This window comes from Sinocyclocheilus grahami, unplaced genomic scaffold (genome assembly GCF_001515645.1).
Source record: "Sinocyclocheilus grahami isolate Dianchi unplaced genomic scaffold, SAMN03320097.WGS_v1.1 scaffold60.1, whole genome shotgun sequence".
NCBI classification, from domain to species: Eukaryota; Metazoa; Chordata; class Actinopteri; order Cypriniformes; family Cyprinidae; genus Sinocyclocheilus; species Sinocyclocheilus grahami.
This window is the reverse complement of record NW_015505239.1, coordinates 1690061-1707205: the sequence shown is the minus strand read 5'-3', so window position 1 is coordinate 1707205 and position 17145 is coordinate 1690061. Positions and strand designations below refer to the sequence as shown.

The 17145-nt window shown below is 37.6% G+C and overlaps 1 protein-coding gene across 1 annotated transcript in view; it reads left to right on the top strand.

The window, feature by feature from the left end:
- Nucleotides 1-17145, top strand: part of LOC107584474 (forkhead box protein P1-B) — a 166138-nt gene that overhangs the window by 45104 nt on the left and 103889 nt on the right. The window contains exon 5 of the mRNA XM_016271111.1: nt 3872-3936. The gene's annotated coding sequence lies outside the window, so the exon portion shown is untranslated. The remainder of the gene's footprint in view (nt 1-3871; nt 3937-17145) is intronic.

The window sequence follows — 17145 nt, the reverse complement described above, 5'->3', positions numbered from 1 at the left end:
TCCCACATCGTGACGTAGATATGTGGGGGCGTGTTAGAACGAGCCGTTTTAGGTAGGTGTGGTTGGCTCTTAACTTTTATAAAGAATATCTCTTTGGATTTGAGACTTTAGTCTTTGCAACTTTACAGATCTTCTTTATGCACCAAGAGCTTGTTATACTCCAAAGAGAAAGGAAAATTATATTATTATATGACCCCTTTAAGAATTTAATACTTTTTTGTTGTAATGGCTGCTAAAAATTCCAGAAATAAATAGGGCTGTGACGGTGCCAGATTTTTACCACCGCGGTGGTAATGGACCAACTACCGCCGGTGGCGTGGTATTGATATATATATATAAATATATATTAGTGGTGTCAAAGTTAGCGTGTTAACGCAGGCGATTATTTTTTCAGTTTAACGCGTTAAAAATATTTAACGCAATTAACGCAGGGCAGGGCTAGGGTTGGCCACCCCACTCTCAACTGCTGCTTCTGTCATGTTTTCTCTTTGACAAGAAGTGCATATATTCAGTCGCAGAACGACTGAGAACGGGAGACGTTTCAGACGCGCGCTCCTCTTCACTTCAGTGCCAGGCGCGAGTCAAGCGAGTGCGAAAACGGTACTGTGCTCGAAGAGCGTGCTCTTCAATTGCACACACAAAGGAGCCGGCGCGCTGTAGCCTGTATCCTTTCATATCAAAGCGCGAAATAAACTATTAAAGGGGTCATATGATGCTGCTAAAAAGAACATTATTTTGTGTATTTGGTGTAATGAAATGTGTTTATGCGGTTTAAAGTAAAAAAAAACACATTATTTTCCACATACTGTACATTATTGTTTCTCCTCTATGCCCCGCCTTTCTGAAACGCGTCGATTTTTACAAAGCTCATTGGTTTGAAAAGCGAGGTGTGCTCTGATTGGCCAGCTATCCAGTGCGTTGTGATTGGCCAAATACCTCAAGCGTGTGACGGAAATGTTACGCCCCTCACCATACTGTTGATGCCGTGTCCGGCCGGAGCGATGAGACAAAACATTAAAACCCATTACAAACGCATTATGCAAATCTTCCCACATCGTGACGTAGATATGTGGGGGCGTGTTAGAACGAGCCGTTTTAGGTAGGTGTGGTTGGCTCTTAACTTTTATAAAGAATATCTCTTTGGATTTGAGACTTTAGTCTTTGCAACTTTACAGATCTTCTTTATGCACCAAGAGCTTGTTATACTCCAAAGAGAAAGGAAAATTATATTATTATATGACCCCTTTAAGAATTTAATACTTTTTTGTTGTAATGGCTGCTAAAAATTCCAGAAATAAATAGGGCTGTGACGGTGCCAGATTTTTACCACCGCGGTGGTAATGGACCAACTACCGCCGGTGGCGTGGTATTGATATATATATATAAATATATATTAGTGGTGTCAAAGTTAGCGTGTTAACGCAGGCGATTATTTTTTCAGTTTAACGCGTTAAAAATATTTAACGCAATTAACGCAGGGCAGGGCTAGGGTTGGCCACCCCACTCTCAACTGCTGCTTCTGTCATGTTTTCTCTTTGACAAGAAGTGCATATATTCAGTCGCAGAACGACTGAGAACGGGAGACGTTTCAGACGCGCGCTCCTCTTCACTTCAGTGCCAGGCGCGAGTCAAGCGAGTGCGAAAACGGTACTGTGCTCGAAGAGCGTGCTCTTCAATTGCACACACAAAGGAGCCGGCGCGCTGTAGCCTGTATCCTTTCATATCAAAGCGCGAAATAAACTACGTGCATGCAATGCCTTGGTCAGTTAAGTCATGAAGTTACAAAAAAGGCGATTAAAGCTGCCTTAAAACTGTGCATGCGTGTACTATATTTTATATGAGTCACATTTAAGAACATGTCTCTGAAATGGTTTTCAAAACTGTCCAGGAGCAGCCCAGCACTGTCTCACTCATCTAACACAATTACCTATTTAACTCGTCAGCTCGTGTTTATTTTAGCACTTCAGTCAGTGAATACGCAGCCTGCAAAACACTAAAATAAATATCAAAGAAATAATACAGTTAAACAAGAAAGTAGCCTAAATAAGAACGTTAAATACACCCTGTCTACAGGACGCGAGCTGCGCGGCACGACAAAATACTATAAAACTCATTATAATCAGTGATGCTACACTGGATGCAGCACGACACGACATGACAAATCCCCGACAGTAAACTGCCTCATTCTATTTATGAGGTACTGACACAGAGTTCAAATGTCCTGTGTAGACACTAGACAGACGATTGTTACTGTATTTTTACCCCAAACTTTTGAAAAGTAGTATAAATTATCTGTAACGAAAACAGAAACAATTAGGTAAATATCACATTAATGCAATTATACAAAAAGTGTCAAAATATGTAATTGTGTATTTAGGATACATCAACAACTTTTGGACACTGTTGGGCATTGTTTGACAAACTAGTGAATTTGAAAATGTAGTTAATTAAGTCCAAAGGGCCAAAATTGTCTATAGTTGAAGAAACATATTTATAAGAGAACTTACAGTTGTTGTTTTTTCCCTGTCTGTTTCTTTGCTATTATCTTCAGACAGTATTTAGCCCTTGTGCTCATTTAGTTGTCTCTCTTGCCGTGTTTCCTTCATAACACACCCATGAAGCCGATCATCTCAGCAAGTTCCCCGAGCACCAGAGTGCTGGTTCTTTTCCTTCTCCAGCTGGGTCTAACAGTTTGAGCGTATTTATTCACTCCCCAGGCCTCTACCACCCCGCTGCTCAAAACACCAGTATTACCTCCAACTTCATGCATTCAGTCTGGACTGTTATCGATTTAGCAACACATTACGGTGCTAAAAACTGAAAGGTAACTGCTGTTGTGCGTTTCTCCCCCCCCCCTTTCTCAATGCAAAACGTTCTCGTCATTAGGACGAGAGAACATTTGTCTAAATGAGCGTTAGGCATTTCAGTAAACTCATTTAGCACCTGAGACCTTAGCAGGTGATTTGAATAAATGATGTTTAGCTTTTTAAGCTGAAAAATTCATCACCTGTCACCAAGAGCCATTGATTCATAACAGCAGGGATGACATGTTAATTGAAGTCTAATGAATTAGAATGAGAGAATATGGAATCAGCACAAGATATGCGGAAAAGGCATACGGTCCTTGTGGTGGCTGGTGTTTTTACTCGCTGTAAATGCTGACCACCCACCTTAACAAGGGCGTTGAACAGATAATTGATGCAGGAACATGGACCGGCTGTACCAATGTGTTTTATCTGCGCTCACTTTACCTGAGATAAACAGAATCACTCTGCTCAAACGGCCAGCCACTGTTTTGACTGCCAAATGTAAACTGCATATTTTTTCACGTTCGGCTAAGCTTTCATGCTTTTATTCAAATGCCCAAGGGATGCTGGCCTATAGTATCTTTCTCAATAGTCTAGCATGAGAATATGCTCTTAGAGTATATTGAGACTGTAAATGTGAGCTTGTTTGCCTCACTGGCTTTTAGGAGGAGGTACTTTATAAAAAGGCGTTGTGAAACTGAAATTCATGCATTATGGGTTTTATGTTGTTATTTCATGGTACTTCCAAGAATACCATGGTAATACATATTGGTAGTAGTGTGACACCATGCCCCCAAAATTATCCTTTTTCAAAAGATTTCAATTTTTTTATATGTCCGAAAAATGGTATCGTTATGATATGTTTTGTTACTTGTTTTGGCAAGTAATCTAGTTTTAGCAGCAGATTTATTGTAAACTGCTTTATATGCACCATCAAAATAGCTTACCAAAATAGCTTACTTTTAATTTTTTTCATTTTGTACGCACTGAGATGACTGATGGTTTGTGACAGCTGCAGTAATTTTACATCTACAGCTTTTCCTCTGTGCTTGTTGTCTCTGCAGGCCAGGGAGGTTAAACGCAGCACTGGAACTGAAGACGGCCGCAAATAAGCAAGTCCTTGGAGAAGGTAAACAAATGATTAGTTATTAGACTCCAGTGGAGCTGTGTATGAGTGTGGATGCACGTGTGCACGTGTGTGTGTGTGTGTGTGTGTTTGTTTACAGAGGGCAGGTCTTGTGCTATTATTCTATATCTAGTTTAATGAATCACTTGATTTGTTGCAGCTCTTGTGTTTGTATGCTTTTCTCAAGGTTGAGAGAAAAGGAGAGGTCGTTTATTTTTGTCAAAGTTTACCACTAAACAGGAAACTGCACAGGTCTTTTATTCCCTTTGTTTTTCATGTTTCTTGTTTTTGAGAAACGATTTGTTTTTTATCAATCCTTGTTGAGCTGCTGAGAAATCAACATATTTAAAACAGTCAGTGTTATTAATAAGACTTTTTGAATTATCCTGGTACTATGATGTGGATAATTTAGCCAGTAGTGGCACCAAACAATGTGTGAAATGATATTTGGTATCCAAACAGGTTTCCCAACCTGTCTGCTCCAGAATGGAACAGACCTATGCAGCTGGCATGGAGACCAGAGCAAACCATAGAAGTGAAATAGGGGTGTTCACGTACAGTATTAAGGCACAGGGTGTGAGAGGGATTGGGTTTGTGTGTCTGTTCTATCTCTAACATAGTGGACAAGGAAGGGACTTCCCATCCTTTCCCATGAGCTCATGCTTACAGACACATTCACACACACCCAAATACGCAAACATGTTCACTATGTCTGTTTGTTTTCTCTTTCTGTTTTTCTCACCATGTACACCTTCTTAAAAAGCTACCCCTGCCTTCTTTCTGCATCATTAGTCTGTTGACCTCACTCTTTTGTCATTACACACTACAAACACTGTAAAAACTTTATAGCAACCAGTATTTTTGTCCTTTGTCTTCTTTTTCAGTAAAAAGAATTTAGAAATTATGACAAGAATGATGCTGAGGAATTACATTAAACTGATTTTGGATTTTGATAACTTTACAGACTTTTTAAACTTTTTTGATTTATCATACACTTTGTTCTAACGCAAAAAGACTTATATATTTAATTCAGTCCATTTCTCGGCAGAAACAAATGTTTATTTCTGTATGGATGACTGATACAGTCCTATCCCCACTCAACCACACTTCCATAAGTTAAAGTAAGTGTATATCCACTTAAACTCTGAGTACATTTTCAGAGAGCTAAACAGCAGGGGAAAATATGATATTTGCATGCTGTGTGGCGCCTGCCAAGGGCTAAATTGGAATGCCTCTGAAGATCATACACTTGATTATTTACTTTATTTGCCTCATCCTCTCGTTTTACGGCAACCACAAAGATGGAAATTCTGAGGTAACACCAAATGAAAAGTTGTATATTGATGCATGTTAGGGCGCAGGGGTGGATTAGGGTCCATGTAATAGCTCTTCCGAGTACATTTTATTGCTTACTACAAAAAAAATGTAATTCTGTGTATCAGCATCAGGTTGAAAATTGCTTTGTATTAGCATTAGCATTTGGTAAGCCCCTAATTCCCCTGTTTCTACAGCTGAGTGTGTTTCTATGCATTTACAAGTGCTTCCGATTCGTAGGAGTTCACTTAAATCTCTTTTTCTGCCAAAGCTATGAACATAATAAACAAGCCAGCATGGCTAAAGTGCCACACGGGGGAGATTGCTAACGAGAAAGTTAAATGCTTACGCTAGTCACACAGTTGTTTATGCGCCGGTGTGCATAACTCCAGAGAGGTTTATAACTCTGCTGTAATTTTTAGAGCGGTAACATCTGAAACGAAAGAATTAGTGCCAGCTTCTCTTTCTTTGTTAATCATGAAAGTGTCAGCATTTTTCTGTATTGTGGAAGTGCGTAATGAAAATTCCATAGAAATACAGTATGAACGATTACAATAATCACAAAAAAATAATGACATTCCCATGATGCTAATTATTATTATTTATTATTTTTTAAGTAATGGTACTGTTAAATAACTGTTGGCTAAATCATACCAAAATTATGATGTTGTATGATTGGAAACAGTTGAATTTTTTTTTTAACTAGCTACTTTTCCTTCTAGGTTATTTTTATGTTAGATAATATTTTATCCAACATATCTAACAGTTCTGTGTGTGCAATTAGCATAATGTATACTTCTTTGTATGGACAGTAACTGATTTCACAATGGCATATATCAAAGATATTGCTTTGGTTTTTGATTCATGCAAAGGTCTTACTTTTGGACTTGTGCTTTAAGCTAAACATTTCTAAACTGAATCTAAAATCATTGATATATTTAGGAAACTGAAAATCTTAAAAAGGAAAAGGTGCTAGGCTATACACACACACACACACAAAGAAAAACAAGTAGATAGAATAGAAAAAATAGAAAGCTAGTGTTTGTTTTTATTTTTATTTTTTTATAAAAAAAGAAGATAAATATAGATAAAGTACAAATAAAGGTGAAACAGATGTGTTTTTAGTCGTTTCTTGAAGATGGCTAAGGATTGAGTTGGACAGGTCATTCCACCAGGAGGGAACAGTTAATGAAAAAGTCTGTGAAAGTGATTTTGTGCCTCTTTGAGATGGCACAATAATACGCCGTTCACTTATTGTCAACTATATTTTAACTATATTTTCGCCGTTCACTTATATGTTATTTTATCTAACATATCTAACAGATTTGTGTCTCTACTGACTTTAATAAAAGTTAGATGCTGTTTATTTACTAGAAAGTGCAGAATGAGGCTCTTCTCTAAATGCGTATAAGAAAATGACAATTACAAATCCATTATATTTGTCTTGGTATTGATAACTGAATGAGTTCTGTTCTCTTAGAGGAGGAAAGGCTTTGATATGGTTGGTCTGCCACTGCGTCGGAGCGAGTCTTCGTGACAGAATCTTTGTACTGAATGGAAGTGATGGCAGTCAGGCAGGCAGCAGTCTCGGCTTCTGTCAGAGGAGTTGTCTTCGGAGAGATGAAAGGGAAATCTGTCCACAAAAACGCTCTGTGAGGAGTGTGTGCGAGAGTGTTTGTCACATATATCACAAAGCTCAGTTTGTCTTCTTTTCATCTGAAGACATACTCTGTTTTTTCTTTCTTTTTTGCATCACTTTTTCAATTTCTTCATCCAACTGAAAAGAGATGACCGTATTTTAAATGGGTCAAATTGAACGATAGAATGATTATAGACGGTGCTTCCAACATCAAATGAATGCATTTGCTTCTTTTTTTCTTAAGTAAGGTTGTGTTTTTTTCCCCTCTAGTTGTTTTGTTTTCTTTGTACTAGCAATGCAAATACACCACACGGTTAAACTCATTTTGGTAAGACGAAAGTGAAATCATTAGCACATTGTTGAACATAAGCAGGTAAGCCATACAATATGGGCTTAGTCTTAGCTTGCCTTCCTTAAAAATGCACCTTACAATGATCAGATTATGTTCATAAATCATCATAAGCTCCAAGCATTCACTGAAATTTAAAGTATATGTCCTTAATGACTCACATAGTTTGATGTTTATTGTTCTCTATCCAACATTTGTTATATTCATGGTCAATATCATTTTGGCAGTGCTTTGCCGTGGTTTTTATTTGAGGAAGCAAAATCCCTTTTAGGGATGAAGCACCTGGGCCTGGCTGCTTAATGGAATAGCTTTAACATTAAGTAAATAAACAGCTTGCATTTGAAAGGTATGTGTTTGTGTGTGTGTGTGTGTGTGTGAGAGAGCGAGAGAGAGAGAGAGAGGTGTGTGTGTGTGTGTGTGTATGTATGTGTGTGTGTGTGTGTGAGAGTGTGTGAGAGAGAGAGACAAAGAGAGAGGGGGAGTGTATTTGTGCTGTGGGGAGGAAAGGAGATACACCTACACTGGTTAGCTGAAGTTTTGTTGTGGCTTTTAAACTCCGTAATAAGAGTTCGACTTTGGTAAAGGTGTGTAATCTCTGCGCCGCTTTTGGCACCAAATGGAATTACACAAAAAATATTGTGTATGCAATAAATGTAATGCACTAATGTTCATTTGTATGGAAAGGTAACTGATTGCACAACAGCATAAAAGCATTGCTTTGGCTGATGATTTATATGAAGGTTTTACTTAAGTACTAATTTAATGGTGCTTTACGTTAGCTTTTTTCAAACTGAGTACAAATTTCCAGGGTGTTTTAATTTCTCAACTGATTCAAAATTAATTTATTTATTTGGTTCAAAATAAACTGAAAATTGTAAAAAAGTAACGTTTTTTGGCTGTTCACCGTTCAATACGGTAGTGATGCTATAATATTAACCTACTGAGTATAAATAAGTATAAAATATAATATACTAGAGTTTTTAATGAAATATTCAAATAATAATATATATCTTGTTGAGAATGTAGGTATATAATGTTAGATCAAGTATACTGTGATTGTATAAGAATTTTGATTGTCATTTGCGATGTTTTATGAGAATCAAGGGGTCTGCAACAGGGGGTCTGGATCAGTTTGCATCCTTGGATCCAAAAAAAAAAGACCCTGCTTTGAATGAAGAATTGTCTTTTTTTGAATCCCTCTCTTTCAAACTTTTTCTGAGCTGCATTATCCAATATTTTGGGCTAAAGTATTGTATAATACTGAAATATAACTTCAATTAATGTCATTACATGGACAAAATAGCATGCATTTGACCTGTCTCTGATTTTTTTTCTCTCACTGTAGACTGAAAGCTAATTCAACATATCAAACAAATAAAGTGAACAGGCACGTTAAAAGCAGATCTGTTTACTGTGTGTTTTGCACCAGGCCGTGGACTGGCCGCTTTAGTTGTTATTCATAAACACAGCCCTCCCAAGCTCGGGGGAGGGAGAGAGGGAATAAAAAGAAAGAAGACATGGAAAAAGAAAAAGAAGCAAAGAGCTTAAGTCCAGGACTGAAAACAGGAATGACAAACACCATTAGCTGAAAAATTTCCATCTCATTGCAACTATGTTATTGTTTACTTTAGCATACACGTCCTAATATGGTTTCATCTCTGTTAAAACAGTGCAGAAGGAAGGCCAGGGGCCCGGCCCAGGGTAGAGGCCTTTAAACTGCCACTTAGACAATAAGAAACAAATGTCACAGGCTTTGCCTCTCACTATTACATTATTCAACCTTACCCATGTCTCGGCATGTGTTTGCTAATGATATTTAGGCTTTTTGCCTCACTGGGTTCTCTTTCTCTGTCTACAGCCGCTCATATTTCATCCTTCCTTATGAAATGGCTTCATTAACACCGTAATACCGGTGTGTTGCTGCATTAACCAATTTCCTATTGAAACAGGAAGTTGGGGCAGGCCATTTCAAGAAAGCCAGTAGCCAATAGCCTTTAGTTTACATCATGTACAGTCAGTTTCTTTAAGGCAAGGGGTATTCTAATTCTAGAGAGCATCTGCTTGGACAAAAAATTAGTGCAGGATAGTTCATTTTCCCTAAATGTTATTTTTATTTTGTTTTATTTTATTATATTTTGGGATTATGGTAGAAATGGAAGAAATGTCATGAAAATATATATACAGTCTAAATTATATTTATATTTACAGTCTAACGGTCTAAAACAATTTTAGTGTTATTATTAAATTATGTATTAGTCACTATCAGTGTTCGGTTAATTTGCCCAGATTTTATTTTATTTTATTTTGGCATTATGGTATTTGAGAAGAAATCTTATTAATTGTCATGAAAATATGATTATACATTTCTTAATGATCTAAAACAATGCTATTGCCTTTTTATTTAAAATTATTATTCATAATCAGATATTTTGTTCATTTTCCCTATTTAAAATTAAATTAAATTAAATTAGTTATTTAATTTATTATTTTATTTTATTTTTGCAGTTAGAATTAGGAAGAAATTAGCTTAATTGTCATGACATCATGAATATACATTTTGATTTTAAAATATTTTTATCTGAACGTTTATTTCTTTAGTATCTTTAGTTTTTTGGGGTCAGCTTAAGGTGCTTTTTAAATTTAGTTTTGTACTTTTTACCTTTGCCTTTTTCTACTAAATGACTTTGAGGAAAATCGCTTCCTTGCCCATAAGGAAAATCCACAAGGGAAGGACTTTTCTTTGCTAATTAATTAATAGGAAAACCTTTCTTTGAATGAACACACATGATCCTTCAGGTCATTGGGTATATTATTGTCATCGTGTATTTTGTCTTTGAAATTGTATACTGTGATGCAGGTTTATAATCGAAACACACTCCTGTCATCCTTTCACTATTTGTAATCCTACCTTGTCTAGTATCTATGAATTCGCCTTCTTATGATCGAAACAAGCATGTATATTATATATTGGTACATAGGCAATATATATTAGGGTCCTGAGAATCTTTAGTAATTTCGATTCAAGTCCATTTGCAAATTACCATGCTTAGAGACAAAGGGTCGTAAACCCTCCAGTAATTGCCACCTCCCGCTCGGAATTTCCATCTTTCTCATTGGACAAGCCCATCTTGAAAGGCGGGGATCTTCTCCGACCTTAAAGGCCCGAGCCGGGCCTCAGAATCCCAACAGAATCCCAACAAACCACCGACTGGGAGGGTCCCTGGTTTGTTGGGATTCTGTGAGGTGGTGAGAAAAACGCTCCCAAAACATCATAAGCTAGTGCCAGGCTTCGGCCTTGTCCTTTCCATTTCAATCAAGATTCGCTCGTGAAGCTCTTTTAGAAATAGCTCTTTTAGAATTTTTGGAAACACTCTTTTAGAGAGAGCGCTGAAGCGCCCAGGGGAGGTCGCGGCAAGACCACAGAATGAAAGCTGCAGCCCGCCGAGATTTCAGCAGCCTGAATGGCAACCCCCGCTGATACGCCGTCACACCAACGCCAGCTGTTTCTCTCGAACACTCGCGGAGATTCGTCTTGAAGAAGGCTCGGCTCCGAAGCGAAAAGCTGATGTGCGTTTGCACGCGCTCTCCTTTTATATCCGCGCTGCGGGGCGGGGTGCGCGTGGCGAAACACGCACGCCAACTATCATTGGCTTGTTTAGTTAACACTCGAAGGTGATTGGGCTCTCGGGCGAGATCCCAATTTGTCAGTCACTGACGTAACGTCTCCGTTCCCTCCTTCAGGGAACGAGGGTTACACAAGTAACCTAGACGTACTTCTCTCTTTCGTCTTGTCTCTCTCTCTCTCTCTCTTTCTTTCAGTCTTTCACTCTTTTGTTTGTTGTAGTTGCCTGTTCACTGGTTGCCTGTGTTTGTCTTCAGCAGGGGATAAGGGTTGGTGTGTTTCAGAACAGATTAGTGCAGTCACAGGTTGTGTCCCTCCTCTCTCCGCTGCACCCTCATACACGAGACTCCTCAAGCGCTAGCCGACCAATCAAGCTCTTTTATTCTCTGATTGGTGAGTATCTTTAGGACTTTCATTCTGCTCGTGTCTGTAACGTGTGTAAAAATCCTTGCGATTTAATGCAGGTTTTCCGAACACATGGCTTATATGATTAGGTGAAGGAGCCTTCATCAAAGGGACGATGAAGAACGCTAATGCCAAGAGAAATGACAGGACATGGATATGGCTTACAGCAGAGGAAAGGGCCCTAGATCTCTCTTCGCCCTCTTCCTTGTAGGTTAAGGATGTGGCCGGCCTCACCTCAATCCTAAAATCCTCATGCTTATGATATTTGCTCAGCGTTATCTGCAGCTGTAGATGAATGGCATTCTGGGACATTGAGGAATGTTGAAGGTCAGCCACTGTAACCTTAGATCTGAATCAGGCAGACACTTCAGTGCAGGCTACACCTTATCTATGGGTATATTGTCATAACATGGCTTTAAATTGAGATTAGAATTTTGTGGTGTTATTCCCTGCATTTTATTTACTTTTTTATCATCCTTTTTTCCTTTACATTTATATTTGCAAGTTTGACATATCATCTATTTCTTTATATTGTTGAATCTTATGGAACTATTTTATATGAATGACTTTAAAAAGAAGAGTAATATTATTTTAAAATAATAGAATAATTAAAAAATAGTATGTACAATATAAAATATATTTGATACTATATAAAACATTATAAAACATTTTTAAAGTATTTTAATGGGAGTTTAATATGGCTAAACATTAATAATTGACTTACATCCATTGATCCATCTCTCCATAGGTCTCTGTTTTTGTCTATCTCTGTCTGTCTTTCACATTTATTTATTTATTTATTTATTTATGAGAATTGGTAAAGAAAGGTGTTTAATTGCCATGAAAATATAAATATAAATTTGTTAGTGGTCCAAAAACAGATTTGATTTTCTTTAAGCAAATTATAATATGTTGTAACATTATACAATATTATAATTTTTTATTTTTGAGGATTTTGTTTATTTATTTATTTTTGACAGTTTTCACTAAACGATGAGATTTACTCAAACAGCTGCCTTTCTCTCTTCATGTTCCACAAATGAGTCGTGAAATCAGTGACTATATTTTGCTGTGAAGTGTTTTGCTACTTTCAGGCTGAAATAAATTGCTTTGATTAGGTTTGGTTGTGTGAGTAATACCATATGAGCAGGGACACATAGATTGAGTTTTGGTTCTTTATTCCAAACGCTGTCTGGCTCAATCCTGCCTAATAAGTGCAAAGACAGATAAACTATTGTCACCTCGTGGAATGGAGGCGGATAGGACATAAGTAATCCGTATTGATTTTGACATTACAATGTTGTAAGTGATAACTACGTTAACAGCCGCTATAAAACCAAAGCCCTAATTAGGCCGTATTTCATACTAACCATTAGGTAGGCTTTTTAATTCAACGGTTGTGATCAATTTTCCTTGCATTTTGTGCTTTAGAAAAAGCAATGCACAAAGCCAGCTTTGTCTTTCAGGCAAAAGGGAACAGCATTGTTTTTAACCTTCTCTTAATGAACTTTGTGTGGTTGTTGTTTACAGACTTCAAGGTCGAATTCGTAGAATTCTGCCCACGTTTACATACAGACATGTGTAAATACAGTAAATGTGTACAGGCTCAGAGAGGCCATACCGATTTACTCTGTGTTGTTGTTTTTTCTGATAGATAGTTTTAGCACCTCATGTGCGCACGAGTCTGTGCAAACGTCTGTGTGGCCAGGCGCTCGTGCACCTGCAAAAAACTATAGTTTCACAACCCCATAATGATGCTTCTGCTCACAATGAGCATCTGTTTGTAATCGTGGGCCACAAGTGATCGAAAAAAAGAAGAAAAGAAAGAAATAAAAAGGGCAATGAAAGCAAAAAAGAGAAGAATGCTTGATATTTGTTAATCAGGAAATTGTCAGCATGTTTCTGTATTGTGGAAGTGTGTAATGCCGTGGTATTAAATATGAATTAATGGAATGAAGCCTATGCACGGCTGCAACATTAAAAACATTAATCAAATTTATGTTACTGGCGCGTAGGTACATTTGGACTTAGTATCCTTTAATTAGAAGTGAGATATTAGCATTTCATAGGGATTTACACAGGGAAGACGCTGCCGCAGACAGGAGCACTTTCATTCCACTCTGTTCTGCATGTAATGAGCGGTATCATTAGTTGATGGAGAGGATTTTGCCCCGACTCTACCTTGAAAGGCACGTCATTTACATACTTCTTAGCAATACGGCCTATAATGGATTCCTCAATGAATAAAATAAAATAGCACTTCTTTAAATTTTCAAGAGTAATGTGCACAGGCTCTGATTCGTTTGTTGGTGCGGTTTGGCGAAGTCAATCGAGACCAAGTCCTGGGGGGTTGGTGAGGAGAGATTGACTTATGTCTGAGAGTTAAGACCTCAGATTTTGCTCCAGGAGAAGGAGAAGTGCGTCATAAATTTGGAATGAGATCAATAATGTGGCGACATGAAAGTCTTAAAGCTACGGATCAAAAAAAAGGGGAAAGCATGACACAAACTGTGTTTTTGTGATCAATCGAGTCCGGGTTTGAGGGTTTTTTTGTGGGATGATTTGGGTTGCAATGCTGTCATTTCTGGTGCAGTTGCTTTCGGTAAACGGCAATAGTCAAATGTCATTATTCATGATAATTCGGCTGGAAAGTGGAGGTGTTTTCCTTCCTCTTTCATATGTAAGTTTATAAGCCCTCAGATGTCATCCCACCCCCATCTCTCTCACATATTTCTTTCACTTTTTCTCCCACCCATCGGATTAGCGGTGAAGTGATTTTGTATTTTTTTTGATGAGCTCCAAAGTGGCAAGTGTAGGAAATGGTACCTTTGATCAGAGCATCTCTAGGAAATGGAACCTGAGGGTGTGAAGTCCACCAGGTAAGAAATATCCAGCCCACGTAAGCCCCTCCCTCATCATGTTTGAGCGAGACAAAAGCCCTCCCCCCAGCTTCCCGCCACTCGAAAACACATATTTGTTTTGGCTGTTTTCATTCCGAGTTACATGAGCACCGATTACAGCTTTTCATTAGTGAAAATTGGTTATTTGTTTTAAACTTTAACCAATCACTTTGATATGCTAATTACGCTGTAATTTAATTTGAGTCCCATAATGATGATGCCGTTATTATGGACATAAATGATGCAGTTAAGCAGAGAGTAATCTCATTTGCATACTGTACATGCCAGTAAATTAAGGCCTTTCCTGCTTGGCTTCAACTTTAATTTTCCACTTCTTTTCACACAGCCTTTCTCCCAGCCCTCCATCTAATAACAGGCCTTTGCGTGTTTGATGTGGAGAGCCGCTGTTACGCTCCGAGTCTAGTCACAATATGTAATACATAAAGGGGGCTCGTTAGCACACTGAGTGTGCCTCTAAGATGCTGCCATTAATAGGAAGAGGTGGGTCTCACTTCAGGCTTTTTTTCGCAGATACTTGCGTTTTTTCCCCCCCGCCTCATATTCTTTTTCTCTTGGCCATCTTTTTGTATTTCCACTTTTTGTCAGCTCAGGAAAAAAAAACATTAAAGAACTGAAGCACAATGTCGGTTAGCCGTTCCGCAGCAGGCGCTGTTGTTTTGATCATGGAGTAGACTGATTGGTTTAAAGGGCGATTTGTGTGCCGGTGCATGATTCATGGTCACGGGACGAGCAGGGTGCACGTGTTTATTAAATCGCTTTTTACCCTATCACGTTTATGTCGACGGTTCCTTAATGCACTCGCAGTAAATCCTACAGTGTCACCGTCTTAATTCTCATAATTGATTTTCTGTTATTTATGTTTTATGTTTTATATATATATATATATATTTATTTATTTTTTTGTTGAAGATTGCGTGAGTGTTAGAATTGAAGGTAGAAACATTTTACGAAGACTAAACATATTTAGCTTGTTTTTGCTGGTCAGTACAATTTATATTTTAGAGCTTAATAATTTGGAGTCTGGTAAGTAGCCTTATTGGGAAGTGATAAATAAAACACTTTTCCTCTCAGAAAAATCTTCTTTTCTGAATGTGATTTCTTTTTGTAATTTTAGAATGATTGCCAAAAAAAAGTCTGTCTCTCTCTCTTTCACTGGGTGGAGGGGATATTTTATGGACTTAATGCTGACAATACAATTGCCCTTCAGCGCGAATGCTTTTCCATTTTGTACCATAAAGAATATTATTTTCCTGCCAGCCAATTTTCTCCGTTAGTCCCTAATTGGCTCCATAAATCTGGTGGCGTGGAGGGTGAGGAATGTTTCGGTGTCGCAGAGTGTAATCCTCACCCTTATTTACCAATTCATTAAGATTCACTGATGCAGGATAGGGTGAGAGGAAATGACAGCATAAATCAGGGTTCCAACATAATGACCCTAATCAGCTGGGAATTGCAGAAAATGGCATGATGAACTATGTCCTTGCGTTAGTGCCCACTGTACGTTGTCATTGCGCTTGCTTTATGGGTGGGACGCATCTCCCAGACACGGACTGTATTTAACACACACAAAAAAAAGAGTTGTTAAAAAGCCGATTCCATTAAAGCGCTCGTCGGTTTCACGCAAGGTCTTCTGCCATTTACCCCCAGCATGCCCTTTACCTTTGGTTTAACTGCTTAATGGAAGACAGGGGACTCAACCCTTTCTTTTTAACCCGTTCAGTATTTTAAAATGTTTATGCCTCTTAAGCACAAACCTGGTGCCTGACATCAGCATGGCAGAACGGATGCCATATGTCCGCTCATTTTGCAACACGCATTTTGTAGTAAACATTCAGAAAGATATTTCGCTTTTGAGCATAACTACAATTTGGCACCAGCACCTTACAGCTGTGCAATATCCCTTTCTCGATATTGGCTAAGTATGCAGGATGGAAACTATACCAAGCGATGTTGTGGTTGATTGCGGTGAGGAATCTTTGTTGTATAAAACTATACAAAGGCCATGTGATTTCTAAATGTTGCAAAGTAGTCTTTCGGGGTTCCCCTATGGTTTTTGCTTTTGTTCACAGACATGAGCTGTGACGTCAAATGTTTTTGTGCAGAAATTAGGTTTTGTGCATGCAAGCTCGGAAAATCACTGAGATCTACAGCATGTTTATGCCTGATAAAGCCAAACGAATGTCGATCAGCGTGACCTATTGTGTATTTTGTAATCAATGCTGTAAGCGTTTAAAAAAGTGTGTTTATAGAGTGATTGTGTTAACATTTTCTTGTCATGTATTGACAAATCAGAAGGCAGTTATGGTTGTTATTAGAGATTTTGATAATAATTTCTCATGTAAAAACTTCACAAACAGCAACAGAGACCTGAGCTCTTATTTGCACAATCACAGTTGATAATTAATTTTTTTGCTTTCCTTATGTTTGAGTGTTTCTACAACAGGCACTTTTATGTCCCAAGGGTTGATTTTTATAAGAAGGTCACTTTAAAACTATCTTAGAAACTTATATCTATGCCTTATCATTGTTATTTTTTTATTTAATTTTTTTTGTTGCTTTCCAAATGCTTTTTATATAAATTTTTTTGTACTCTGTCCCAGTCCAAAGTAAATTTTGTAATTTTGTCAAATTATGCACAAATTGTGAAAATATTAATAAATTCTTTTGATTTATATAATGCTAACTATCATCATTTCCAACACAGAATGCTGGTAAACACAACACAAAAATTGAAATGTGATGGGAATTACAATATGGTAGTTTTCTTTTTAAGAAAAACATTAATGAATTCAGATTTGTACATACTTTTTAAATTTTAACATATATTTTACATAGTCTTTTCATATTAAATTTACTTTTTTTAAATCTACCACCATGTTTTTAGTAATCTTAGTGCCATCAAGTATTTAATTGATGCTTTTCAATCACATATATTTGTATTTGTATCTTTACAGTCATTTTT